This window comes from Panicum virgatum, chromosome 9N (assembly GCF_016808335.1).
Source record: "Panicum virgatum strain AP13 chromosome 9N, P.virgatum_v5, whole genome shotgun sequence".
Lineage (NCBI taxonomy): Eukaryota > Viridiplantae > Streptophyta > Magnoliopsida > Poales > Poaceae > Panicum > Panicum virgatum.
Window position 1 is genome coordinate 34,574,533 of NC_053153.1, and position 27,247 is coordinate 34,601,779.

Consider the following 27,247-nt stretch of genomic DNA (forward strand, 5'->3'; position numbering starts at 1 on the left):
CACTTTAATCATCACCAGCAGCTTCTCCAACCTCTGCATGATCAAATTCATTATCAGAACTATCTATATAACTTTCCATAGATATATGCTCTTCTAGATTTGGTTTTGGTGGTGCATGAGTGCTTGGAAGAAGGTGAAAAGGACGAAAATTGCCTGGCAAAGGAGGGCTGCTTCTATAAACATCCACGTCCTCCAGAACAAAAGCAGATTCTATTAGAATCTTGCTAAAATAAAGTACTCGAGAACAGGAATCGACTACTTTGTTCATACCTGTCTCGGAGGATTCGTCGCTGAGAAGGTATCAGGAATAATGGACACATGCTCCACATTCCTAAGTAGTCGCTGTACTCGACTAAGAACTTCTCCATTGGAGATTTGTTTTTTCGAGAACCGAGACAGATCACTTACTCCTTGATATTGGAAACCAAGCATTTCCTGAGCTTGTAAAGGTTGGATCCTTCTTTTCATCCAGTCGAAAATAACAGCCTCCCCGGTTATATGTCTTTGCTTCAGATTGGCAATTCGCTCGAGTAGATCGGGAATCTGGCTGTCATCTACTAGCTTCTTATTCCACTCAGGCCTCTGAATTGGTGGCCCCGGAGTAATTACTAGAAGAGTCTCGCCATGGTTTTCTATGTATAACCATTTTGGCTTCCAATCAATGACCTTATTTGACAACTTGTAAGGGATATACACCCTATCCATTCTCTGCCTAAGTTGAATACCAGCACCTCCAACTTGAAAGTGATCGGATCGTGCTCTAGCCTAAGAGGGGGAGGGGGTGAATTAGGCAACTTAAAACCTTAACCTATGGCTCCAACTAAATTTCACAATATTAAACTAAAACATGCAATCTATATGTGCAACTAAGGTTCTTCTAGTGTGAAACCCCTATCCCAAAAGAGTTTAGCAACCTATAGCCTTTCCTATCAAGATACTACTCTATGAAAGTAAAGGCATACAAGAATTGCTAGTATGAAATGCGGAAACATAAAGAGCGGGATAGGAGGAAGCAAACTCTCGACGCGGGTGTTTATCCCGTGGTTCGGTTAGCCACAAAGGCACACCTACATCCACGTTGTTGAAGCACTCACTAAGAGTATTGCTTCTCGGTAATCAAGTCTCTTCCGCGGACTCAACCATGGTCACCTTGATCCCGATTTCCACTAAGGAGCTTCTCCACAAAGGATGGGGGGTCTCCACGTCCCCTGCACAAGGTCGTCCACGCCGCTCCACACCAAGTCGGAGGGTCGTTGACGTTGCCGGTGAGCTTCAAATCTCCAAGGTGCCGGCGCACCAAGATATCTTGTTGGTTCAACAAAGAACCACAGAACAAAGGCTCAAGGCCTTGCTCTCTCACTCTCTAAAGAGCTCACCTAGCACTAACACTCTCAAATATGTGCTAAGAACTAAAGATATGATCACTAAGCTCTTGAATGGCTTGGAGATGTTCTTGGGTGTGGGTGTGATGTTCTTGAACTCCAGCAATCTTTAAATGACCGGGGGAACCCATATATATAGGCCACCAAGTGGAGAGAGCCGTTGGGAGCCGTTACCCAACTTTTCTGCGTGGTGTCGGATAGACCAATGGCAGGGCACCGGATCATCCGGTCACTCTGCTCCCTGAGGTAGCCGTTGGATCTTCTGACACGTGACGTAGGAGGCACCGGATAAACCAATGGGGTACGCATCAATCAACATGATACGTTCATTTTTCCATGATATCATTATAGTATCTCGTTAGATTAGCCTCTGTCTCATAACAAAGTAAAGGAAAGCCAGCAAAACCAAATACACAATACCCACCAAGCAACTGACCTTTTCAAAGAGGAGAAAAGCGCATTGTCCCTATCTATTTTCCTTCTATTTTGTGTTTGTATTAGATACGTTTGTTTCGTCCTATGATTATATTGCTTGATTGCCACAGTACGTGGGTTAAATAAATTAGGCAGTATCTTCTAGATGTGTGGTTACAGAAGCAGTGATATGGCAAGCAAACATATATGTTGTTTCCCATCAACAAACTGTATCTAATTTGGCTACAGCCTACTAACATATATAGAGAAGGGTCCGGAGGGAGTAATTAATAACTAGCGAGTAATAGAATGGTCTGAACTGTTCGACTGAGAAAACAAGATCTGTTGCATATTATATATATCAACATACGAATCCATCTTCTTCAAAACCAAAGACGCTATACATGTTTAGACTTTCTAATGTGGCTGCCCATATGTTTTTGCAATTTACCGTCAACATAGTTTTGACGAGTACGGCCTAAATAGAAGTAGCATATCCCAGCCCCATTGTTGTATCTGGTTTCCGCAAAACCACAGAAGCTTGCGCCGCATTACAGGCGGCAGTATTACTAATAATAGTTCGTACAACATGCGCAAACAAGATGCATGGTTAAATAATCCTGGAGAATCTTGGAGAAATCATGTGGTGGGGTAGGTGATGAAGGACTGAGTTCTTGGTTTATAGCTATGCCAGATTACAGAGTTTGGAAGCATTCCTCTAACCTGCCGTCTTCGTTTTGTTTGGTCAGCGACCTACGGAGTATCAGGCCCACTATACCTGCTTAAACAAACTGTCAGAATGGGTTGATTCATTGTACTTCGTGCGAGCGGTTATAACTAGCTACTGCAACTTGGAGGGCTTAGTTTTTTAAATACACCATGATAATCTCAAAGGATTTGGTTCTTGCACTGCTAGAGAAACTAGCATTACTATCGCGGGAACCCCCGGTTAGTACCGGCTCTTTGCCCAATACTGTCTGGTCGGTAATAAGTGCGCCTGCACTTAGTACTGGTCAGGCCGCCCGGTACTAAGAACCGGTTGGTAATACCAAGTGGTACTCAACTGCTTGCCACGTAGGGGAGCTTGGTGCGGCAGTTTAGTACCAGATGGTAACACCAACCGGTACTTTTTTTTGCCTAGGTTTCTATTCTTTTCCTTTTTTTAGTTTCAATTATTTTGTATTCGTAGCCATCTGCGTATTCGTATTCATATCCAGCATCCATATTTATCCTACCACAGGGACGAATGCCCCTTTCTTTGGCAGTGTTGATTGTACTTGATGCATGCGTGCATGCATAGAGTAGATACATATACTACTGCTGTTTTTTTGAGAACACAATTTAATTACCTGCTAGTCACATTTTTTTTTTGAATAAGGACCTGCTAGTCACATTGCAACTTATAAACGTATCTGGTGGCTTCTTCAAAAGTACTTGACCCGTATGTGAAGAACAAAGTAGTTATATATCTCTCTTTATGCTCCTTTTTTTTGTGTATCGACATGTATTCAACTCGGATCCACGGTGGGCAGCTAGCACCGAGATATATATACTGTAAGAATCGTGCAATTCAAGCAAACTGCCTGTCATTTCCATTCAGATGAGAGCTACAAGCTCGCCCAAGGGCGTGTCGTCACATGCTAAGGTTTCATGAACCGACACACAATTCACTTAAAATGAGCATAGCCCTAGTAGGTGTGTTTGCCACATGCCCAAGAAATAAATAAGCACACATACCGTATACACACATCACCATAAGAATCATAAAGAGCAAATTTTAGTATTACAAGCTTAGACATTTGGGATCACAAGTTCACAACATAGGAGGGGTTCAAATCTAAAATTAAAGATGTCTAAGCTTCATATTATGTCACACCCGATTTTAATGAAAACCGAATGCATAAGGTACCACAAACAGGTGTACGTACCATAGGTACCCGCAACAAGTATCTTGCCGAGCAGTGCTAAACGGGCCAAGCGCCCCAACAAGCAGGGCCCAATAGTGGGCTACAACAACAGTCGGGGTCGTAGCACTCCTGACTTGATGCCGTGAGGGGACCCATGGTGAATCCCCGACCCTCTCACGAGGGGTAGGGGGATCGCACGCCATCTCGACCAAAGCCGAACCTAGTTCCTAACCTAGGAGGCCACGCGAAGGACATACCGGTGGGGTTTTTTTTTTTGGCAAAAACAGACATGTGTTCCTTTCATGGTGCTCAATCAGAAGGGGTCGTTGAGCAAGGAATTTATCTCCCTATCTTTCTCATGTAATGGTTTTCCCCTTGAACCAAGTGCTGCTTCAGTAGCTTTGGCCAAGGTGCCTAGCCAACGGAATTCAGGTGTAATGATACCTGGAGTTCAAGATGGTAAAAAAACCAAAGAGAAGTGGAAAGAATGGGTTTAAAGATTCAATCAAAATGTTAGTAAAGAAGGGTATGGTAGTGGATAAGATTATTACTGCCTCCTTGAAGCTAGATAGTGAACTTCCTGATCTTAATGAGGAGGCAGAGGATGACAAATTTATGGGTGATGTGATAAGGACATCCTCCACTATTAACCGCTAGCAAAGATGCAACAGGGGCTATGTGGCCCAGTTATAGTCGGGCGGCGACCATGTGAGCCTATGAATAATCCCATCTTGCTTAGCTTGGGAGGAGGAAGCCACCTTAAAAGGGAGAGCCATCCTTCCCCAATCGGACTAGTCTTTTAGGGATATTGGGTGTTTCCCCGAGTGCGTGTGCCTAAGAACTGTTGGGGTTCAGGCAACCTTAATTTGTTGGGCCTCGGCCAACCTCACCTGGGCCGGATCTATCAGGATGTGCTAGTGAAGTTTCACCATCAAAATGTAGCAAGATAAAAAGCTTAAACACAGCAATATCTGGTAACCTGGTGGGAGCTCATGGCGAGCCCTACCAGGAGCAATGAATGCTATAGCCTCAAACTACCAGCAGTGGCGGAGCCAGCAGTCTGGCCAAGCTCCTGCGCCAGCGTCATCCCCCCGAGCATCTTGATAAATTTGATAGCATGCATGTGTGTGTGGTTTATGCTACATGTATATACTGCAATGTCTCTATAGGTAAAGTTTGATCCTAGCTGTGCCACTCACTGCCGGGGGTGGGGAACTCCTAGATAGTTCATGACTTGACTGCTCTTATGCAATCCAATCACCCCAAGCTTGTTTTCCTCTTGGAGACTAGGCAAAGTAGTGAGCAAAGAATGAAGAATTTGCGGTGGACAATTGGTTTAAAGGGTTGTCTTGCTATTGACACTCAGTAACGACCAATTCTAGGCGTCAACTTGATCAGAAAATCATAAGAGTTTGCATTTCTTACACGCATTATCTATCAAATAAATCCCAAAACACACTTTATCCCTAGAGAATTGCAAGTTGTGTTTTCAAGCTAATTTGTAGGTTGCAAGCACACTTTGGTCCGAGATAAAATCACAGACAAAATCAGAGCGCAGATTCAGGCTCAATTGGACCAAGTGTAGCCCAAAGACCAAAGCAAAACTGATTAAGACAGGCCATGACTCGGTGTTTGGACAAGAGGAGGCCCAGACAAGCCCAAACCCCAGCAGTTGGGGGCGGTTGGCACCGTGGGCTGGCTGGCCGACCATGGTGGTCGGCCGATGGCCTAGTGGGCCCCACTGCCTGCAACTGGTCATGTGGAGGCATGGCATTGGCTCCAAATGTCGGTTCACTGAGGATCAGCTGCTACTCGGTCGTGGCTCCCTCCTATAAATATGAGGGGAGGGGGTGAGATTAGAAGAGACACACACCTCTCAAGTTTCAATACACTCTTGCATTAGCTCTTTAGGTTAGTGGAGTTTAGGTGAAGTCTAGTAGTCATCGAGTCCCCGGAGTTGCTCAGGAGTTCTGATATGGGTTCTTCTCTAGTTCTCTTGTGTAATTCTTGATTGTTTCTCATAGATTTGAATTATGGTTACCGATATCTGCTTGATTTATATTCTGAGTCATCATACATATATTTCATGATCTGGTTGCGTTATCATTCAATGCTTGCATTATGTTATCGCCCTGTTCTTGTGATGGTTAATATATTAGCTTTAGAACTCTAGCAACTGCTCCAGTATTCATATGTTTGATTCGGAGGGTGGGGGCTCTGCGCGGGATGCTAGTATCACTTACTAATGTAGACGTGGTGTCTAGACTTGTTAAGTGTTGCTGGATGTCGCCCTTTCCCACGATTTGTAGAGAAAGCCGGCAGGTGGTGACAGCCCTGTTCGTGCCCAGTAATCCTCCACATTCGGATTGGGGGGGTAGGAGGTGCATAAAGCCGCATAGTTTGGTCAGACTCCTCCCATCAAGCTATAGGAGCGGTCTCCCTATTGTACCTGTTTAATTTTCAGTTGATCTAACCATAAGATAGCATAGATATAGCTAGCCTAGTACCTTTGACTCCAGCTGCTAACTTCTTTCTTTCTCCCTGCCTATATGATATATTTAGAGTTGACTGTAATTTGTGTGTGTCACACTACCTCCTATTCAGTTATTTATCTTACCCCTATTTATGCATTTGAATATCCAATCTAGATTAGTTCATTAACTAGTCTATGTACTTCCATTCACCTCCTTCCCTGCGAAAATATAAATGACACCCCGGTATACTCCCGGGTAAAATGTTGCAGCGGTATTTCGTGCACTTGTGGATTTATTCGTGGTTCATGAAATACCTGCCACCCCTTGGCGTCTGCAGGCGTCATCGTTTGGGGTTACCTAGTCATGGCGGTCGGTGACGTTGGTAGTCGTCAACACTTGCTGTGGGCAGTGTGGATTGCTCTATTCTGGGACGAATCAATATCGGTCAAGCTAATTGGCATGTGCAACAGAACTATACATGTCACAGTTCAGGAGTGTCCAGCGTCACCTCTTTCCGAGTCACTTTCTGTAACATCCCGTATTTTTACATAATGTTATATAGTGTAAAAATGTGAATTTTCCAAAACATTTTGCGTGCATGTGATAATAGGTGGAAATAATGTAAGGATTTAATTCTCTTCCATCTCAAATCCTAGTAAATTAAAAACAAATTAAATATAGGTTGATATATTTGATAGTGTGCAATATTTGGAGTTAATTGAATCCTTTTCAATCTACATTGTTTGTATTTAGTTTCAAAAAAAATACCTTGTTTGTATTTGATTTTTTTAATTTTTGTTTGAATTGTGTGGAACTTAATTTGATTTGAACCAATCAAATTAAGTTCAAAAGCTAACTAACCCCTCTGTCTTGGGCCAAAACCCCTAAAAAAACCTAGCCCAGTTCCTAAACCTAACCCGACCCAGCCCGCTTTTGCACCAGCCAAACTGGCCGGTCCGACCCATTTCGGCCGCCTCGGCCCAAACCGCCGCTCCCTCACCCGCTCGGCCTAGCTTCACCACCGCTGGCCCAGCTTCAGCAGCAGCCAACGCCGCCCGCTCCCCTATCGCCATGAGCCGCTACCAAGCGGACCCAACGGGTCAGGCGTACTGTGCGCCTTTCTCCTCCACCGCGCCTCGCGCCCCTTTGCTTTTCGCCGCCGCTGCCTGTCCCGCGCGCGACCGCCACCGCTTTGCGACAAGAAGGCGAGGCCCGCTTGCCACCTTTTCCCCTACGCCCTCGACCACCCGCTCGCGTGCCCCTGGAACCCTAGAACACCGCGTGGAGCCACTGGATGCCGCCCACGTGGTCCCGCATGCACACCGACCCCGGCGTTAATTCTCGGCGTCCGTGCCCTGGGCTAGCCTTGCGCCGCACCTATAAAACCCTCCTCAACTGCTGCGAACCCTAGAGGCCTCCCTCTTCTCGCCAATTGGCACCGCAGCTGCCACAAATCGAGAAACAGAGGAGGAACTTGGCGCCGTCGCCACGCCAAGAGAAGGAGCCCAATGGGAGGAGGACCCCGATGCCGGAGCCGCCGCCACGCCGCCACCGTGGATCTTCACCGCGCCGGCGCCCGAACGGCTACACCAAGGACCCCGCACGGCACGGCACGGAATCGAACACGCCTACACCGACCCGCCACGGCATCAAGCCCATCTTCCCCAGGCCGACCGGTGAGTTGCCGCCGTAACCCCGTGCCGCCGCTCTAACCCTGTGCACCATGGCGCCGCCGTTCTGCACCGCCATAGCCATGCCGAGGCCGTGCTCCGACACGCCCACACGTGCTCGCGCCCACGTCGGCCAGCCTTTGGCTCGTGCACACGCACACCGCCTCGCCGGCCGTCCGCTTGCTATCTCGCCATCGCCGCCGCGGGCCCGGAATGCCGGAGCCCCGTGCGCGCACGCCTCGACTGCGCCGCGGGTCTGGAGCACCCAGACATCGCGCGCGCGAGCACCGCCTGAGCCTCGTCCGGCCTCACCCCTGTAGCCTCGCCGCCACGGGACTGGGAGACCAGCGCCCCCGCGTGCGTGCTGTGTCGCTGCCAGGTGAGCCAAAGGGTGAACCTTGGCCAAGATCCGCCTAATCAGCCCCGCCCCGTCGCCACGACCTCGTCGCCGTCAAGCCCACCGTTCGCCGCCCATGCATACACCGCCTCGCCTCCGCCTGACCTGCCTCGCCGTGGCCGTGCTGGGCATGCGCACGCCATCACGCCGGCCGACAGGCCCTGTGTAACGAACATGGCACCATTGATGCCATTTCGAGTGATTTTGGTGATCGAATGACAACACAACACTTGGACTAATATGATTGTTAAGATGATCATTCTCAGGCTTTTAGGTTCAAGTGATGACAAAGAGAAAGAGAAAATAGGCGTAGCAAGGCCCGAAGGGCAGCCCCTACGGAAGAACCGACGCCAGGGCATCGGAGCATCCGATGGTAGTCGGAAGAACCGACGCCTTGATACTTTGGTGCAGAAGGGAATCGAAGCCAAGTCAGCCTATAGGCACCGGTTGAACCGACGGTCTAAAATAGGGCATCGGTGCAATGGCCGTCCTTTGTACCAGAGACGATGTCAAGTGCCCAGAAGAAGTTTCTTCAGCACCGGTTCAACCGACGGTGCATCGGTGCATACCACCGGTGTAATGACGTCAGCGTCCAGGAGAAGATTCCTTCAGCACCGGTTGAACCAGTGAGGCATCGGTACAAAGCATCGGTTCAACCGGTGGTCTCTGCGTCAGCCATCAGGAGTCCAACGGCTACTTCGTGTTATGAGTGACCGGATGAACCGACGCTACCCTGCCAAGAGGCATCGGTTCTTCCGGTGGTACGCAGATTTTCAGCTAACCGTTGGAGCAACGGCTACAAGACTTGGTGGCCTATATATACGCCTCACCCCGGCCATTTGAAGATTGCTGGAGTTGCTGGACATCCCACACACACCCAAGAACATCTCCAAGCCATACAAAAGCATCAAGATCATATCCTTAGCCCTTAGCACACTTTGAGAGTGTTGTGTAAAGGATTAGCTCTTAGTGAGTGAGTTTGCAAGGCTTAGAGCCTTTGTGCTGTGGTTCATTAGTGAATCAAAACAAGAGCTTGGTGCGCCGGCACCTTGGAGCGTGGAGCTCGCCGGCAACGTCATCGACCCTCCGACTTGGTGTGGAGCGGCGACGACACCTTTGTGCGGGGGACGTGGAGACCCCCATCCTTTGTGGAGAAGCTCCTTAGTGGAACCCGGGGGCAAGGTGACCGTGATTGTGTTCACGGAAGAGACTTGGTGGCCGAGTAGCAATACTCTTAGTGAGTGCTACAACAACGTGGATGTAGGTGTGCCTTTGTGGCTAACCGAACCACGGGATAAACACCCGCGTCAAGAGTTTGCTATCTCCTATCCCGCTCTTTAAGCTTCCGCATTTCATTCTAGTAATTTGTATGCCTTTACTTTCATAGAATAGTTTCTTGCTAGGAAAGGCTATAGGTTGCTAAACTCTTTTGGGATAGGGGTTTTACACTAGAACAACCTAGTTGCACATCTAGATAGCTTGTTTTAGTTTAAGCTTTGTGCAAACTAGTTGGAGCCATAGGTCTAAGTTTTTATTAGTGCCTAATTCACCCCCTCCCCCTCTTAGGCTAGAGCACCCGATCACTATCAATTGGTATCAGAGCCAGGTTCTCACTTGTCTCACAAACAAAGCCAATTCTATTGGCAAATTTGTGTTTACCGGCTCATTAGATCGGTAGGCTTCACCGCATAGTGAGTTAGCTCTTTTAAGGGAAGGGATGGATTCTCTAGGACCTCCTCCACGTTTCGATGGCACGGGCTTCCAACGATGGAAGATTCTAATGCAATCACACCTCCAAGCAAAGGGCCTAAATGTTTGGAGAGTTACGAGTGAAGGAACTAAAAGCACTAATCAACAAGAGAGGCAATACGATGCTATAGCCAAGTGTGCTATTTTAACCTCTCTTGGTGAAAATGTGTTCAATCGTGTATTTGCTTGTGAAAATGCAAATGATTTATGGAAAACTATTAGTGAGAACCATGAAGGCACAAAAGATATTGCAAATGAAAAATATCATGTTCTCATTGATAAACTTAATAGTTTCAAGCAACTTGATCATGAAAATGCCGAAACTATGTACTCACGGTTGAATATTCTTGTGAATGAGATTAATTCTTTAGATGTGAAGAAAATTGAAGATTTGGAACTCATTCGCAAGATCCTTCACTCACTTAGAAGGCCGGACTATGATTTGGTGACAACAATTCTTTATGAGAAAGATCTCACCACAATGACACCAAATAAAGTCCTAAACAAGGTGATAGCCCATGAGCTACGTCATGATATCAAGCCAAGAGCGCCACCTTATTCACCAACACAAAGTGCACTTGCATGCAAGCAAGTCCAAAAGTTAAAGAAGATGGCCATCAAAGATAGCTCAAGTGATGAGGAAGAAGAGGAAGCAAAAAGCTCCTCAAGTGATGATCAAGAGCCAATGCACCCCAACCTCTACGAGCATGTAAAGAAGATGAACAAATGCTTAAAGGAAATCAACTCAATGGGGTATTTGGTCTTCCTCAAAGATGGGCCTCACCATCAACTTATGAAGGTTGAGAAGAAGTTCAAGAAGAACAAGCAAATGAAGGAGAAGAAGCTCAAGCATGAATCATTTGCCATATTTGGTGAATGGGTTAGTGGTGGTGAAGAATCAAGTGCTAGCTCAAGCGATGAATCAAGCAAGAGATTCACCACCCGCACCAACTTCGGATCATCATCAAACACTTGCCTTATGGCCAAAGGTATGGATAGCGATGTAAGTGATGATGACTCCGATTCTCCTTCAATTGATGAACTTCTTGACCTTGTTCATGAGCATCAAAAAGTCATTAAGAAACAATCAAAAGAAATTAAAAACCTTAGTGCTCTCAAAGATCTAAATGCTTCTCTTGCTACAAACTTTGAAAATTTGAGGTGCAAATTCAATTTGCTTAGCAAGGAGCATGAAGAGCTCAAACTAAAATTTGAGAGCATTAATGATACTAATGACTCTTTGGAAATGAAGCAAACTATCCCTTGTGCAATTCCTATCTCTAGGGTAGATGCTTCAACTTCTTGCATTGATTTAATTGATAATTCTTGCTCTGACCCTTGCAATGAGAAATGCAATGAGAATGTTTTTGTAGAATCATGTGATGATCTCATTGCCAAGGAGAATGATGAGCTCAAGCAAGAAGTGGAAAGGCTCATGAAGGACTTGTATAGATTGAAGGGCAAAAGCATGAAGAGCAATGTCCAACCTTCTCAAGATAACCGTGAGAACATGGTGAAGAAGCTTGAGAAGGGGTCCACCGTGACTTGCTCTAAGTGCCACAAAGAAGGCCACAAGTCCAACAAGTGTCCTCAACCAAGAAAGAAGCTTTCGGATGAGAAGAACAAGAAGAAGCTAACAATCAAGAGTTCTCTCATCTACACCAAGCCCAACCGGAGGAACAAAAGCAATAGCACCTCCTATGTGATCAAGAAGAAAACAAATGGCAAGGTGGTTGCCCACAAGGTTGGGAAGCAAGAAAGGAGTTGGAACCGCCCCATTTGGGTGCCCAAGGATGTCATCATCAATATGAAGGGGCCTCAAATGGTGTGGGTTCCAAAGGAGATTTGAAGCCCATGGAATAGCTTCGGGGGATTTGGAGGCTTAGCTCACAAGTTGAAGTGAAGGTTCAAACCAAAGAAGCTAAGCTCACAACTTGGACATTTGATTGCCCAAGTCCCCCATAAGGTAATGGTAGCTAAAAGTTTCAATTCAAGCATCATGTAGCTCCATTGCTCTTGCTAGGTTGTTTGCATTGCATCACCTAGTGTTATATATGGTGGGTTGCTTGTGTCACGACTCTAACCCATGAGCAACCTACATGGTTTGATAAGTGTGTAGAAAGCTACACAAGGTTACCCTTCATGGTACATGCATCTCATAAGGTATGTATTTCATATGTGTACCATGAACACAAGCTATAGGGTAAACTTCCTAATTGTGTCAAAATTAATGTGCATACATTTGCTTGGTGATTCAAACACTAAATGCACACTTTTAGGGGGAGTTCATCCTATAGGTTGTGATTTTTGAGACTAACATGTTTTCTAGCTTATCTTTTGTAGTCTCACGTGGAGTTAACACTCTAAGAGAATGTTTCTCACGATCAATGTGAATAAACAACTCTACAAGAGTGATTAGATAAATTGTGCTTCATGCATATTGAGTCATGCTCTATTGAACTTAAATGCTCATATCAAAGTTCATAGGCTATGTACTCATACATTTGCTTAACCTTGGTGTACCAAGTGCTTCTTGTTTAAAGACTTTCAATTGGTTGCAAGTCACTTTCTTTTAGTACATACAAGGTAAACAAAGTTACCCCCGGAGGTATGTAAGGTTCTAAACTAATTAAATTGGTATCTTTGTCATATCCTATTTACTTTAGAGCTACCTCCGTGCATGATATGATCTAAGCTTTCTAATTATTACTTCTAGTTGTGCACTTGATTTTCACATTATCATTTTTGTGCACATACTTATGGAAAGCTTAGCTCATGTCATGGTAGTTTCGTGATTTTGTGATCCACCATAGTATAGTTTTCAATTGGTATCTTTATTGATATCATACAATTGGATCATGAATCATGAACTAACTCCCTAGGCTACTAATCTTCTCTTGAGCTATATTGTTTTGCAAGACCTTGTTTTTAGGAACAAGACCTTTTAGGTGATTTGATTCCAAAGGGGGAGAAATGTGGATCAAAGCAAGGTATTTTTCTCAAGGAAAATAAGTATATCCCAAAGGGGGAGAAATACCTAAGTGAATCAAGTCATGATGGAGAAGTATCAACATAAGGGGAGGTTAAAAGGGGGAATCATGGTTTTAGGGGGAGGCCAAGTCATCATTGGATGGTGGTAAACATCCAAGCAAGCGTAAGCGGTTTTCAATTAATTTCAATTGGTATCAAGTTGTTAAATTTGTCAATTTTATGCAAATTATGCTTGCTTTGATTGTGTTGTCATCAATCACCAAAAAGGGGGAGATTGTAACGAACATGGCACCATTGATGCCATTTCGAGTGATTTTGGTGATCGAATGACAACACAACACTTGGACTAATATGATTGTTAAGATGATCATTCTCAGGCTTTTAGGTTCAAGTGATGACAAAGAGAAAGAGAAAATAGGCGTAGCAAGGCCCGAAGGGCAGCCCCTACGGAAGAACCGACGCCAGGGCATCGGAGCATCCGATGGTAGTCGGAAGAACCGACGCCTTGATACTTTGGTGCAGAAGGGAATCGAAGCCAAGTCAGCCTATAGGCACCGGTTGAACCGACGGTCTAAAATAGGGCATCGGTGCAATGGCCGTCCTTTGTACCAGAGACGATGTCAAGTGCCCAGAAGAAGTTTCTTCAGCACCGGTTCAACCGACGGTGCATCGGTGCATACCACCGGTGTAATGACGTCAGCGTCCAGGAGAAGATTCCTTCAGCACCGGTTGAACCGGTGAGGCATCGGTACAAAGCATCGGTTCAACCGGTGGTCTCTGCGTCAGCCATCAGGAGTCCAACGGCTACTTCGTGTTATGAGTGACCGGATGAACCGACGCTACCCTGCCAAGAGGCATCGGTTCTTCCGGTGGTACGCAGATTTTCAGCTAACCGTTGGAGCAACGGCTACAAGACTTGGTGGCCTATATATACGCCTCACCCCGGCCATTTGAAGATTGCTGGAGTTGCTGGACATCCCACACACACCCAAGAACATCTCCAAGCCATACAAAAGCATCAAGATCATATCCTTAGCCCTTAGCACACTTTGAGAGTGTTGTGTAAAGGATTAGCTCTTAGTGAGTGAGTTTGCAAGGCTTAGAGCCTTTGTGCTGTGGTTCATTAGTGAATCAAAACAAGAGCTTGGTGCGCCGGCACCTTGGAGCGTGGAGCTCGCCGGCAACGTCATCGACCCTCCGACTTGGTGTGGAGCGGCGACGACACCTTTGTGCGGGGGACGTGGAGACCCCCATCCTTTGTGGAGAAGCTCCTTAGTGGAACCCGGGGGCAAGGTGACCGTGATTGTGTTCACGGAAGAGACTTGGTGGCCGAGTAGCAATACTCTTAGTGAGTGCTACAACAACGTGGATGTAGGTGTGCCTTTGTGGCTAACCGAACCACGGGATAAACACCCGCGTCAAGAGTTTGCTATCTCCTATCCCGCTCTTTAAGCTTCCGCATTTCATTCTAGTAATTTGTATGCCTTTACTTTCATAGAATAGTTTCTTGCTAGGAAAGGCTATAGGTTGCTAAACTCTTTTGGGATAGGGGTTTTACACTAGAACAACCTAGTTGCACATCTAGATAGCTTGTTTTAGTTTAAGCTTTGTGCAAACTAGTTGGAGCCATAGGTCTAAGTTTTTATTAGTGCCTAATTCACCCCCTCCCCCTCTTAGGCTAGAGCACCCGATCACTATCAATTGGTATCAGAGCCAGGTTCTCACTTGTCTCACAAACAAAGCCAATTCTATTGGCAAATTTGTGTTTACCGGCTCATTAGATCGGTAGGCTTCACCGCATAGTGAGTTAGCTCTTTTAAGGGAAGGGATGGATTCTCTAGGACCTCCTCCACGTTTCGATGGCACGGGCTTCCAACGATGGAAGATTCTAATGCAATCACACCTCCAAGCAAAGGGCCTAAATGTTTGGAGAGTTACGAGTGAAGGAACTAAAAGCACTAATCAACAAGAGAGGCAATACGATGCTATAGCCAAGTGTGCTATTTTAACCTCTCTTGGTGAAAATGTGTTCAATCGTGTATTTGCTTGTGAAAATGCAAATGATTTATGGAAAACTATTAGTGAGAACCATGAAGGCACAAAAGATGTTGCAAATGAAAAATATCATGTTCTCATTGATAAACTTAATAGTTTCAAGCAACTTGATCATGAAAATGCCGAAACTATGTACTCACGGTTGAATATTCTTGTGAATGAGATTAATTCTTTAGATGTGAAGAAAATTGAAGATTTGGAACTCATTCGCAAGATCCTTCACTCACTTAGAAGGCCGGACTATGATTTGGTGACAACAATTCTTTATGAGAAAGATCTCACCACAATGACACCAAATAAAGTCCTAAACAAGGTGATAGCCCATGAGCTACGTCATGATATCAAGCCAAGAGCGCCACCTTATTCACCAACACAAAGTGCACTTGCATGCAAGCAAGTCCAAAAGTTAAAGAAGATGGCCATCAAAGATAGCTCAAGTGATGAGGAAGAAGAGGAAGCAAAAAGCTCCTCAAGTGATGATCAAGAGCCAATGCACCCCAACCTCTACGAGCATGTAAAGAAGATGAACAAATGCTTAAAGGAAATCAACTCAATGGGGTATTTGGTCTTCCTCAAAGATGGGCCTCACCATCAACTTATGAAGGTTGAGAAGAAGTTCAAGAAGAACAAGCAAATGAAGGAGAAGAAGCTCAAGCATGAATCATTTGCCATATTTGGTGAATGGGTTAGTGGTGGTGAAGAATCAAGTGCTAGCTCAAGCGATGAATCAAGCAAGAGATTCACCACCCGCACCAACTTCGGATCATCATCAAACACTTGCCTTATGGCCAAAGGTATGGATAGCGATGTAAGTGATGATGACTCCGATTCTCCTTCAATTGATGAACTTCTTGACCTTGTTCATGAGCATCAAAAAGTCATTAAGAAACAATCAAAAGAAATTAAAAACCTTAGTGCTCTCAAAGATCTAAATGCTTCTCTTGCTACAAACTTTGAAAATTTGAGGTGCAAATTCAATTTGCTTAGCAAGGAGCATGAAGAGCTCAAACTAAAATTTGAGAGCATTAATGATACTAATGACTCTTTGGAAATGAAGCAAACTATCCCTTGTGCAATTCCTATCTCTAGGGTAGATGCTTCAACTTCTTGCATTGATTTAATTGATAATTCTTGCTCTGACCCTTGCAATGAGAAATGCAATGAGAATGTTTTTGTAGAATCATGTGATGATCTCATTGCCAAGGAGAATGATGAGCTCAAGCAAGAAGTGGAAAGGCTCATGAAGGACTTGTATAGATTGAAGGGCAAAAGCATGAAGAGCAATGTCCAACCTTCTCAAGATAACCGTGAGAACATGGTGAAGAAGCTTGAGAAGGGGTCCACCGTGACTTGCTCTAAGTGCCACAAAGAAGGCCACAAGTCCAACAAGTGTCCTCAACCAAGAAAGAAGCTTTCGGATGAGAAGAACAAGAAGAAGCTAACAATCAAGAGTTCTCTCATCTACACCAAGCCCAACCGGAGGAACAAAAGCAATAGCACCTCCTATGTGATCAAGAAGAAAACAAATGGCAAGGTGGTTGCCCACAAGGTTGGGAAGCAAGAAAGGAGTTGGAACCGCCCCATTTGGGTGCCCAAGGATGTCATCATCAATATGAAGGGGCCTCAAATGGTGTGGGTTCCAAAGGAGATTTGAAGCCCATGGAATAGCTTCGGGGGATTTGGAGGCTTAGCTCACAAGTTGAAGTGAAGGTTCAAACCAAAGAAGCTAAGCTCACAACTTGGACATTTGATTGCCCAAGTCCCCCATAAGGTAATGGTAGCTAAAAGTTTCAATTCAAGCATCATGTAGCTCCATTGCTCTTGCTAGGTTGTTTGCATTGCATCACCTAGTGTTATATATGGTGGGTTGCTTGTGTCACGACTCTAACCCATGAGCAACCTACATGGTTTGATAAGTGTGTAGAAAGCTACACAAGGTTACCCTTCATGGTACATGCATCTCATAAGGTATGTATTTCATATGTGTACCATGAACACAAGTTATAGGGTAAACTTCCTAATTGTGTCAAAATTAATGTGCATACATTTGCTTGGTGATTCAAACACTAAATGCACACTTTTAGGGGGAGTTCATCCTATAGGTTGTGATTTTTGAGACTAACATGTTTTCTAGCTTATCTTTTGTAGTCTCACGTGGAGTTAACACTCTAAGAGAATGTTTCTCACGATCAATGTGAATAAACAACTCTACAAGAGTGATTAGATAAATTGTGCTTCATGCATATTGAGTCATGCTCTATTGAACTTAAATGCTCATATCAAAGTTCATAGGCTATGTACTCATACATTTGCTTAACCTTGGTGTACCAAGTGCTTCTTGTTTAAAGACTTTCAATTGGTTGCAAGTCACTTTCTTTTAGTACATACAAGGTAAACAAAGTTACCCCCGGAGGTATGTAAGGTTCTAAACTAATTAAATTGGTATCTTTGTCATATCCTATTTACTTTAGAGCTACCTCCGTGCATGATATGATCTAAGCTTTCTAATTATTACTTCTAGTTGTGCACTTGATTTTCACATTATCATTTTTGTGCACATACTTATGGAAAGCTTAGCTCATGTCATGGTAGTTTCGTGATTTTGTGATCCACCATAGTATAGTTTTCAATTGGTATCTTTATTGATATCATACAATTGGATCATGAATCATGAACTAACTCCCTAGGCTACTAATCTTCTCTTGAGCTATATTGTTTTGCAAGACCTTGTTTTTAGGAACAAGACCTTTTAGGTGATTTGATTCCAAAGGGGGAGAAATGTGGATCAAAGCAAGGTATTTTTCTCAAGGAAAATAAGTATATCCCAAAGGGGGAGAAATACCTAAGTGAATCAAGTCATGATGGAGAAGTATCAACATAAGGGGAGGTTAAAAGGGGGAATCATGGTTTTAGGGGGAGGCCAAGTCATCATTGGATGGTGGTAAACATCCAAGCAAGCGTAAGCGGTTTTCAATTAATTTCAATTGGTATCAAGTTGTTAAATTTGTCAATTTTATGCAAATTATGCTTGCTTTGATTGTGTTGTCATCAATCACCAAAAAGGGGGAGATTGTAACGAACATGGCACCATTGATGCCATTTCGAGTGATTTTGGTGATCGAATGACAACACAACACTTGGACTAATATGATTGTTAAGATGATCATTCTCAGGCTTTTAGGTTCAAGTGATGACAAAGAGAAAGAGAAAATAGGCGTAGCAAGGCCCGAAGGGCAGCCCCTACGGAAGAACCGACGCCAGGGCATCGGAGCATCCGATGGTAGTCGGAAGAACCGACGCCTTGATACTTTGGTGCAGAAGGGAATCGAAGCCAAGTCAGCCTATAGGCACCGGTTGAACCGACGGTCTAAAATAGGGCATCGGTGCAATGGCCGTCCTTTGTACCAGAGACGATGTCAAGTGCCCAGAAGAAGTTTCTTCAGCACCGGTTCAACCGACGGTGCATCGGTGCATACCACCGGTGTAATGACGTCAGCGTCCAGGAGAAGATTCCTTCAGCACCGGTTGAACCGGTGAGGCATCGGTACAAAGCATCGGTTCAACCGGTGGTCTCTGCGTCAGCCATCAGGAGTCCAACGGCTACTTCGTGTTATGAGTGACCGGATGAACCGACGCTACCCTGCCAAGAGGCATCGGTTCTTCCGGTGGTACGCAGATTTTCAGCTAACCGTTGGAGCAACGGCTACAAGACTTGGTGGCCTATATATACGCCTCACCCCGGCCATTTGAAGATTGCTGGAGTTGCTGGACATCCCACACACACCCAAGAACATCTCCAAGCCATACAAAAGCATCAAGATCATATCCTTAGCCCTTAGCACACTTTGAGAGTGTTGTGTAAAGGATTAGCTCTTAGTGAGTGAGTTTGCAAGGCTTAGAGCCTTTGTGCTGTGGTTCATTAGTGAATCAAAACAAGAGCTTGGTGCGCCGGCACCTTGGAGCGTGGAGCTCGCCGGCAACGTCATCGACCCTCCGACTTGGTGTGGAGCGGCGACGACACCTTTGTGCGGGGGACGTGGAGACCCCCATCCTTTGTGGAGAAGCTCCTTAGTGGAACCCGGGGGCAAGGTGACCGTGATTGTGTTCACGGAAGAGACTTGGTGGCCGAGTAGCAATACTCTTAGTGAGTGCTACAACAACGTGGATGTAGGTGTGCCTTTGTGGCTAACCGAACCACGGGATAAACACCCGCGTCAAGAGTTTGCTATCTCCTATCCCGCTCTTTAAGCTTCCGCATTTCATTCTAGTAATTTGTATGCCTTTACTTTCATAGAATAGTTTCTTGCTAGGAAAGGCTATAGGTTGCTAAACTCTTTTGGGATAGGGGTTTTACACTAGAACAACCTAGTTGCACATCTAGATAGCTTGTTTTAGTTTAAGCTTTGTGCAAACTAGTTGGAGCCATAGGTCTAAGTTTTTATTAGTGCCTAATTCACCCCCTCCCCCTCTTAGGCTAGAGCACCCGATCACTATCACCCTGCCTTTTGGCCTAGACCACACGCACACCGCCTTGCCATTGCCCGTTTCGTCCTCGCCGACGCCTTGCCGCCCACGATGGCCGCGCACGCCGTTGGGAGGGCAGCCCACGCGGGCATACCATCGAACACCCTAGGGGCGATGGGCACACCCACGCACACACCAGTACAGCCGCACCGGATCCGGGCATAGCCACGCCGGATCCGCCCTCTCGCTGATAGGCGAGCCCCGCTTTTCAGTGAGGGCAGGAAAAACCTGACAAGCGGGACCTAGCTGTCAGTGAGAGGGAGGGAGTGAAAGAGGGGGGAGGGTTAGACCTTGGGCCGTGGCCCGTTCCTTTGAACAGCCGTAAGCTGGCCCGTTCTTCGGTTCAAAACCACAAGCGGTGTGGACGATTTGCGGCAGGAAGATCGCTGCGCGGACTTGAGAGACTGGAGCGACGCGCGACTGGCGACTGCCGCATTTTTTTTATTTTAATATTTTTCAAAATCGTTTTTTACAGAAATATATTTTTGGTTTCATAATTTACAGATTTATACCGCTACCGCCCGCCTGCCGGGCGGTAGGGACCTTAATTGTCGGTGTCGTGACCCGGGGGTCCGGATCCCAACTAGTAAATGCTGCGTGTTTCCTCGTCCCAGATGATGATGCAAGAGGCAACACAGTAACGCACGGTTTACCCTAGTTCCGGCCGCGGGGCCATACATCCAGCAAAGGGGGTGTGCGAGGGTACTATATTATCTTGCACCCAGAGTGCTTGTAGTAGGGTGTACAAGCGAGGTGAGAGAGGGAGGGAAGCTCCCGGGTCTCCACTAGAAGAAGAGTTGAGTGTGGCGATGATCGTGAATGTGGGTGACCGTAGTCACTGATGTCCAGAAGCATCACGTCTAAAGGAAGCCCGCCTCCTCCTTTTATAGTCACAAGGAAGGGCGGTGTACATGAGTGGGGACGCAGAAGTCGTTGTTTTCCCATGAATCGCGGGGTACAGTGGCCGAATACTGTAGAAAGTACACTATGGGGCATGGCGTTGGGCGTGGCGATCGTCCTTGGTCTCACGGAGATCGCGCCGGCGTCCTGCCAACCCCTATAGGCGGAGTGGTCGTCACTGTTGGGTGTACAGTTCTCCAGATGTAGCATTCCGTGGGCCCTGCGGGTCAGGATCTTGCGTACTCCAACGGTGGCGGGGCACGCGGCAGTCCCGGACCCCCTGGACGGAGTACTTGTCGTGCACACTAGGAGGTCCGGGAGACACGTGGAGGTCCCGAACCCCTCGAGGGGGGAGGTCTGGGACTCCGGCTTCGAGTGATGGGCATCCCCCTTCGAGGAGCCCGTGGCGGCACCGGACCTCCTCCCAAGCAGGAGGTGGGCCCAGGGCCATGCGTGTGATGATGTAGAGTCCGGACAGCCGGAGTTGGCAGAATAGTGCGGGGAGCAGGGCCAGGCACGCTTCGTCCCGCGTCGCAGGTCCCACAGTATCGCCACATCGCCCGGGATGGCGGTGCAACGACCGGAGTTGGCGGATGGGACTTCGGTCACAGCCATCGTGGGAAATGGCAGTCTGACACCATCTGTCCTGAGCACTATGGAGGAGTGGTTGGCACTTAAACCCTCCGTACGACGGGCGGGTGAGCAGTAGGGCTGTTTGTCCCTTGCACCGAGGGGTGGCCTTGAGCGAAGTGGAGATGAGTCACCCCCTAGGGGGTAGGTTCGCTACCCTCGAGTGAGGCGAAGATGATTCGCCCGCTCGAGGGTAGGTTCGCTACCCTCGAGCGAGGCGGAGATGTGGGGCGCAGTCGATGGGTCTCGACGGGAGCCCTCGAGCGAGGCGGAAATCACCCCGCGGTCCGAGGGGAGCGTGGATGGGCCGCACCGTGTCGGTGGGCCGCGTGTTTGGGCTTCTTTGAGTCCTTTCCTTTCTTTCAGATCGGAGGGAGGCCGTGGGCCTTCGCGGGCCCAGTTACCTTAACATGTGTTTGCATTTTAAAGCGATCTTAGTACCCCGTTTAGGGTGTCCCTAATCGTGGTACCCGACAGTAGCCCCCGAGGCTTTGGTCGAGTCAAAGGATTCGGCCAAAGGGTGATTCGGCGATTTCCCTCTTGACGTGATTAGTCAATGTCGCGCACCCGCCCGACGCGCCTGAGAGCCAGCCCGGCGGATGTGACAACACATCGATCGGGGTAGTGCGCCCGCGGGGGAGTACTTTGAGGTGAGCGCCCTTTTTGTTTTGTTTGTTCCGGGGACAAGACGTGCCCGCACGCTGAGGGGGGGCCAGGGCGACGATGGCGCCTGCTGCTCGGCAGCTGGCGCTTTCGTCGCGCTGTCCCGCACTCAGGGTGTTGGTCCCGGCTTCCCTGGTTGCCCTGCGGTGCGCCAATCGAGGGCGGTCGGCCTGAGCCGATGCTGCGCCGCTTAGCGTCCAGGGGCTCAGCTTCGCTTTATTTCATTCGGTCGCGTCTCGGCGTGGTAACCGAGGGCATCCTTTGCTCGTGAAGTTGTGCGCCGTCACGGGTGGTCCAAGCCCTTGCCTTTTAACAGGCTTGAAGCTTGGCGCTCGACGCAACTATAAATAGGGGGTCGTAGAGTTCCCTTCCTTCTCCAACCTCCCTGCTCTTTCTTCTAGCATTGCCCAAGTCTTGTAATGTTTTACTTTGCCTCTCGTGTCCGGCCCCCAGATAGGGTGGCATGGCTTTTTAGGCTTTGATGCTAGAAGAATGCTTGCGAGTGGCGGGGGAAGACCGGAGAGGGCGTGCGCACCATCCCTCAGCTTAAGTGGGATCAGTAGAAGAGCATTGGGCCAGTGGGGTCCTGCTCCTGCGATGTCCCCTAGCCTGAAGGAGGATGGAGACACCTGACCGTGGCGCTGGCACCAGGTCTGGCGGCTGTTCTTCGCATCGTCCCCCCGGCAACAAGGTTGCTCTCGGGGAGACGGTGCAGAGGGCGCTGTCCGCCAGCTCGACCCCCCGCGTGGTTTTCGGTGGAGGAGACGCTAGAAGAAAGCTTGCGAGGAGAGCATCCCGCTGGACCCGTAAGGTCTGGGGGCTATTCCTTGCATCCCTAGCAGCCTGGCCGTCGCTTCGGCCAGGGGCTCGGTGCCTTTCTTCGCCGCTTGCTCCTCCCCAAGACAGGGAAAATTGCCACGCAGGTGGCAATGTGTTTGTACTTTTCGACGGCTTCGCACCGGTAACCCTTTGTAATCTTTATTTGCATTGAGCAATAAAGTCCCCCTTTCTTCTTTACGGGAAGTATGATCGAGGGTATAGGGACATACAGAGGGTTACAGTCCTCGAATATGTGTGAAGTCTCCTTCGCGGGGGCACTTCAGCGCACCCGCGGGTGTAGCCCCCGAGGCCTTGGGCTATAAACGTTGCCCCACTGGGTTGCCTCACCGGGATGGTCGTCCAGCGTCTTTTTCAGCCGGCAACGGCACTCTTTCAGCCGCCCTCGGCATTCTCCGTGCTGGTACAGCGACCCGGCATTCAGCTTAACCATCAGGAGAGCGCACGTTAATAGCAGGGGATTTGGTTATACGCGTGGAGCTTCGCAATTGACGGTCATCGACTTATTCGAGGGTGCGGTCGGAACCGTGGTGTGTGAGGAGCCCCCGAGCCCAGGCCCGTGTGAAGGCATTCAGGGGAACCCTCGACTTTGATTACGACCCTCGTCGCCCTTTCGCAGGGAGGAGGGGTGAAGCGCACCATGCTACCCATGCCCGGGCCACGAGCTATGGCTGCTTCAGTGAGCTGTTAGCGGGTAGTTCAAGCGGACGTCCGTGCCCCGTTCGATAAGGGTCGGCTCGTGGTCCATGGACACGTCGCATAAAGCGCTCGCGAGGGTTCGCTAGGCGGGGCTCGGATCCGTTCGATAGGATCCGAGGGCTCGATGCTCTCCCTCGATGGGATCCCCCTTCTAGGCACCCTCGACTGGCCTTGAACACTGCGCAGGATGTCTCGAACTCCGCGTTGGAGGGTAGCTTGTATGGCACATCCATGCAGACCCTGACTCTGGCGATCTGGGGCGCCTGTCGAACCCCCGATGGGCCAGGCTTCAAACCCTTGATCAGTAAGGCCTCGGAATGCGATTCCTTCGAGGGTAACGAGACCCCGGAAGGAATATTCCGTCATGATTCGAGAATGGCGTGGAGTCGCGAGCGGATCTTCCGCTGGTTATGGGCGACGTGGCCCGATTCGTGCGGTGCGGTGTGGGCGCGCCTTTTCAGGCGGCAGCCTCGGGCAGACGAAGCGATGCGGGTGGCGTCTGACAGATGGGATAGCGCAACAGTCGCGCTGCGCCCCCCGATTACCGTGCCGTAGTTACTACTGCGTGCGCGCGTGGGAGACTCCGCAGCCATGGGCCCAGCTGTCAGCGACAGCGAAATCTATCGCATTCAATGCGGTAGATTCGGGCTGTGGCGGCGGGTCCGCCCGTCGTGGTTTATAAAAACGAAGAGAAGGGGGTTGTTTGGGCTCACCTGGCTGTTTGCCTTCATCTCACTTTGCCTTCTCCGCCTCCCCTGCATCCTGAGCCCGCAGCAAGAGTGAAAGGAGGAAGAGGAAGGAGAGAGAGAGAGAGCGCACCTTAGCCATCCCAGAGCCTTCACTCACACATTCCCCCTCGAATCGAAGAAATGTCGGATATCCAGGAGCCCTTGCCGTGGGGGAAATCCTCCGCCACCGTGGCGGTTCTGGAGCAGCTGGTCGCCGACCAGCTGCTGCCGCGGAACCCCGACTCAGGGGCGCCGGCGTGGATTTCCCCGCGGCCAGAGGAGACCGAGCCGAAGCCCCCGCAAGGCTACGTCGTGAGCTTCGTGCGCCTTCACGAGCGAGGCTCCGGCGTCCCTGTCTGCAGGTTTATGCGGGCGTTGTGTGATTATTATGGAGCGGAGCTGCACAACTTCAGCCCCAACTCCATCTCGCAGGCGGCGGTCTTCGTCGCCGTCTGCGAGGGGTACCTTGGCATCGAAGCCCACTGGGATCTATGGATCCACTTGTTCCGCGGCGAACTCTTCATCGAGAGCGCGCGGGGCCAACCAAGGCGATTCGCGCGCGCTGGTGGCCAGACGTTCCACGTGCGTCACTCCCGGAAGAACTTCTACATCCCGAGCAAGATGACGACGAACAACGCCGGGTGGAGCCGAGGGTGGTTCTACCTTCGGAACTATAGCGGCGCTCTCCCGGCGTTCACCAACAGAGTTCTCCGGGAGCGACCGCCGACGTGGGACTGGGGGGTGTCACCCCCAGCACAACAAGCCAAGCTCGAAGTCCTCACCGACGCGCTGGCGCATCTGGCGAGGAAGGGGTTGACGGCAGTGGCCGTCATCGCAAACTTCCACCGGCAGAGGGTGATCCCTCTCGTGGAAAGGGCCCTGCCGATCTTCCAGCTCACCCCCGGGAGCCAGGCTGAGGGCTCGAGGACGTCGTTCAAGCTGCTTTCCCGCACCACCGCCGCCCGGGGATCCCGAGGATGCGGTGGCAGAGTTCCCCCACGATCCCGAGGATCTTTGGAGAATCAAGATGTGCCCCAAGACAGGGTACATTGCTTTGGTAAGTTTTGATTCCGAATCCGCTGTCTTGTGCAGCCCCTTTTCCTGACTCCAACTCGAGCATGCTTTGCAGGGGTTGAAGTGCCGCCCCTCGAAACCCCCGATCCCGGAAGAACGCCAAATCAACCGCCTCCACGTGGAGAAGTTGAAAAGGCGGAAGGACGCAGCGGAGGCAAAGGTCGAGAGGAAGAGGAAGAGGAAGACGAAGCACGACAAGCCGTGCAAGCTTGCTCGCGCGGAGGGGAGGCTGCGGCCCGCCACGCCCGAGTCCACGGAGGAGGACGAAGAGGAGGCCTCGGATGCCGAGGACCACGCTCTGGGGGGCGACGGGGCGGCAGCGGGTGCGAGCTCCCCGCCGACCTGCCAGTGGGATGATGACGAGGGGGCGCCGGCGGCCCGGGAAGAGACGAGGGCCGTGGCGGAGTCATCGGCGGATCCGTCCCTCGAGGGTGCGGAGCGGGAGTCATCCTCTCCGGCAGCTGGTGAGGAGACGCCCGCACCCTAGGTGCTGATCCGTGGCGACGAGTCTTCGGCGGGCGCGGAGTCGTCCGTGCTGGCAGCCTCGAGTCACCAGGCCGACATGAGGGGGGCGCCCTCGGGGCAGTCTTCGAGGGGCTGCGCGGTGCCGCGGGCCCGAAGAAGCGCCACGAGGAAGCGGAGCATGAGTGCTCGATCCGGGTAAGTAAACTTGGGTTTTGTTTCTGTTGCGTGTTTGGTCGATTTCTCGATCCCGTTGTCTTTAGCTTTCGTTTCTCGATTTCCAGCCCCGGGGCCGTTGCCAAAGACGCGGTCCAGCTCGCCCCGACTAAGGCCCTCAAGACTGGGGCACGCAGTACACCGCACACGGTGCCACAGTCCCTGCCAGCCGTGGACCTTGTGGCGGAGGCCGCGCAGCTGCGGGAGGCAATGGCTCGAGGGGCCCAAGCAGCCCAGCAAGCTCGGGCCTAGGAGGATGGAGGCGGCGTCGGCCAGAGCGGTGCTGAGGCTGCCGCTCCGGCTGATGCCGTCGAGGAGACCGGCCGGGTAGATGCGGATGGCGCCACCCGGCCGGACGTCGAAGTTGGGGCCGGTCAGGGCGACGCGGCCAGCGCCGCCCGACCGGATACAAGAGGAGAAACTGGTGGGGGCGCGCAGGAGCGCCCCGCCGACCATGTGGTGGTGGAGACCCTCATCCTCGAGCCCCTGAGGGCTGAGGTCGAGGGCGTCGCAGAGGAGGAGACGGCGCTAGGGGCGCCGGTGGTGGAAGGAGCCCCCGTCTCAGAGCCCACCGAGGCCCGGGACGATGGTATCGTCGCGGTGGTGCCGGTGCCGACGGGGCAAGGGAGCATGGTGGCTGTGGTGGAGCTGCCGGACAACAGCGAGGAATACGGGGATTCGATCGAAATCGACCCTGCTGCTGCGGCAAGCGCCGCCACGCATATCGAGTAGCAGAAGGCCGAGCTGCATGCCTTAGAACAGTGCTCGAGCAGCAGAAGGCCGAGCTCCTCCACAAGGAGGTGACCGTTGTCACGCTCACCGGGACCCTCCGGGAAAAGGGTGAGGCCCTCGAGGAGAAGGAGGTGGCCCTCCAGAAAGTGGGGACCGCCCTTAAGGAGAAGGAAGACTCCTTGTCCTCGCTCGCAGAGGCTGCCCGAGTCCAGAGGGAAGAGGCGCAGAAGAGTATCACGGGTAAGTACCTTCGAGTTTTCGTTGTTTTGTTTCTTTTCGTAGCTCACGTTAATTTCCTTTGCTCAGAGCTGAGGCAGAAGGTGGCGGACGAGTCCGCGGCGAAGGAGGCAGTCCACACCGCACTCACGTCGGCGCAGATGGAGTTCGCCGAGCTAGACCAAACCACCGTGAGCATGTGTCAAGAGCTCGAGGGGGAGGGTGCCGTCTCGGGCAGTTCGGTGATCAGCTGCCTGCGTGCGCTAGGCAGTCGGATTGCCGAACATGCCAAGAGCACCTTCCGCCTCGGTGTCCTGCGGGCCCTCGCCGTGGCCTCGACACACTACCTCATGGATCTCCAGAGGGTGTCATCGGGGTACGTCGTTCCCAATGACGCAGATGCGGACGCCGCGTCGGCCATCATGGACGAAGCCGACGCAGCCGCGGAGGAGTTCGCCACAATCCTCGCCGAGAAGCTCGAAGCCGACATCCCTCCCATTGCTGAATTCGACACCACTGAAGACCCG

General features: G+C 49.9%; 1 pseudogene; it reads left to right on the top strand.

Moving 5' to 3' along the window:
* The first annotated feature begins 7,600 nt into the window (after window positions 1-7,600).
* The window catches only part of LOC120692154, a 35,844-nt pseudogene continuing 16,197 nt past the window's right edge, over window positions 7,601-27,247 (top strand).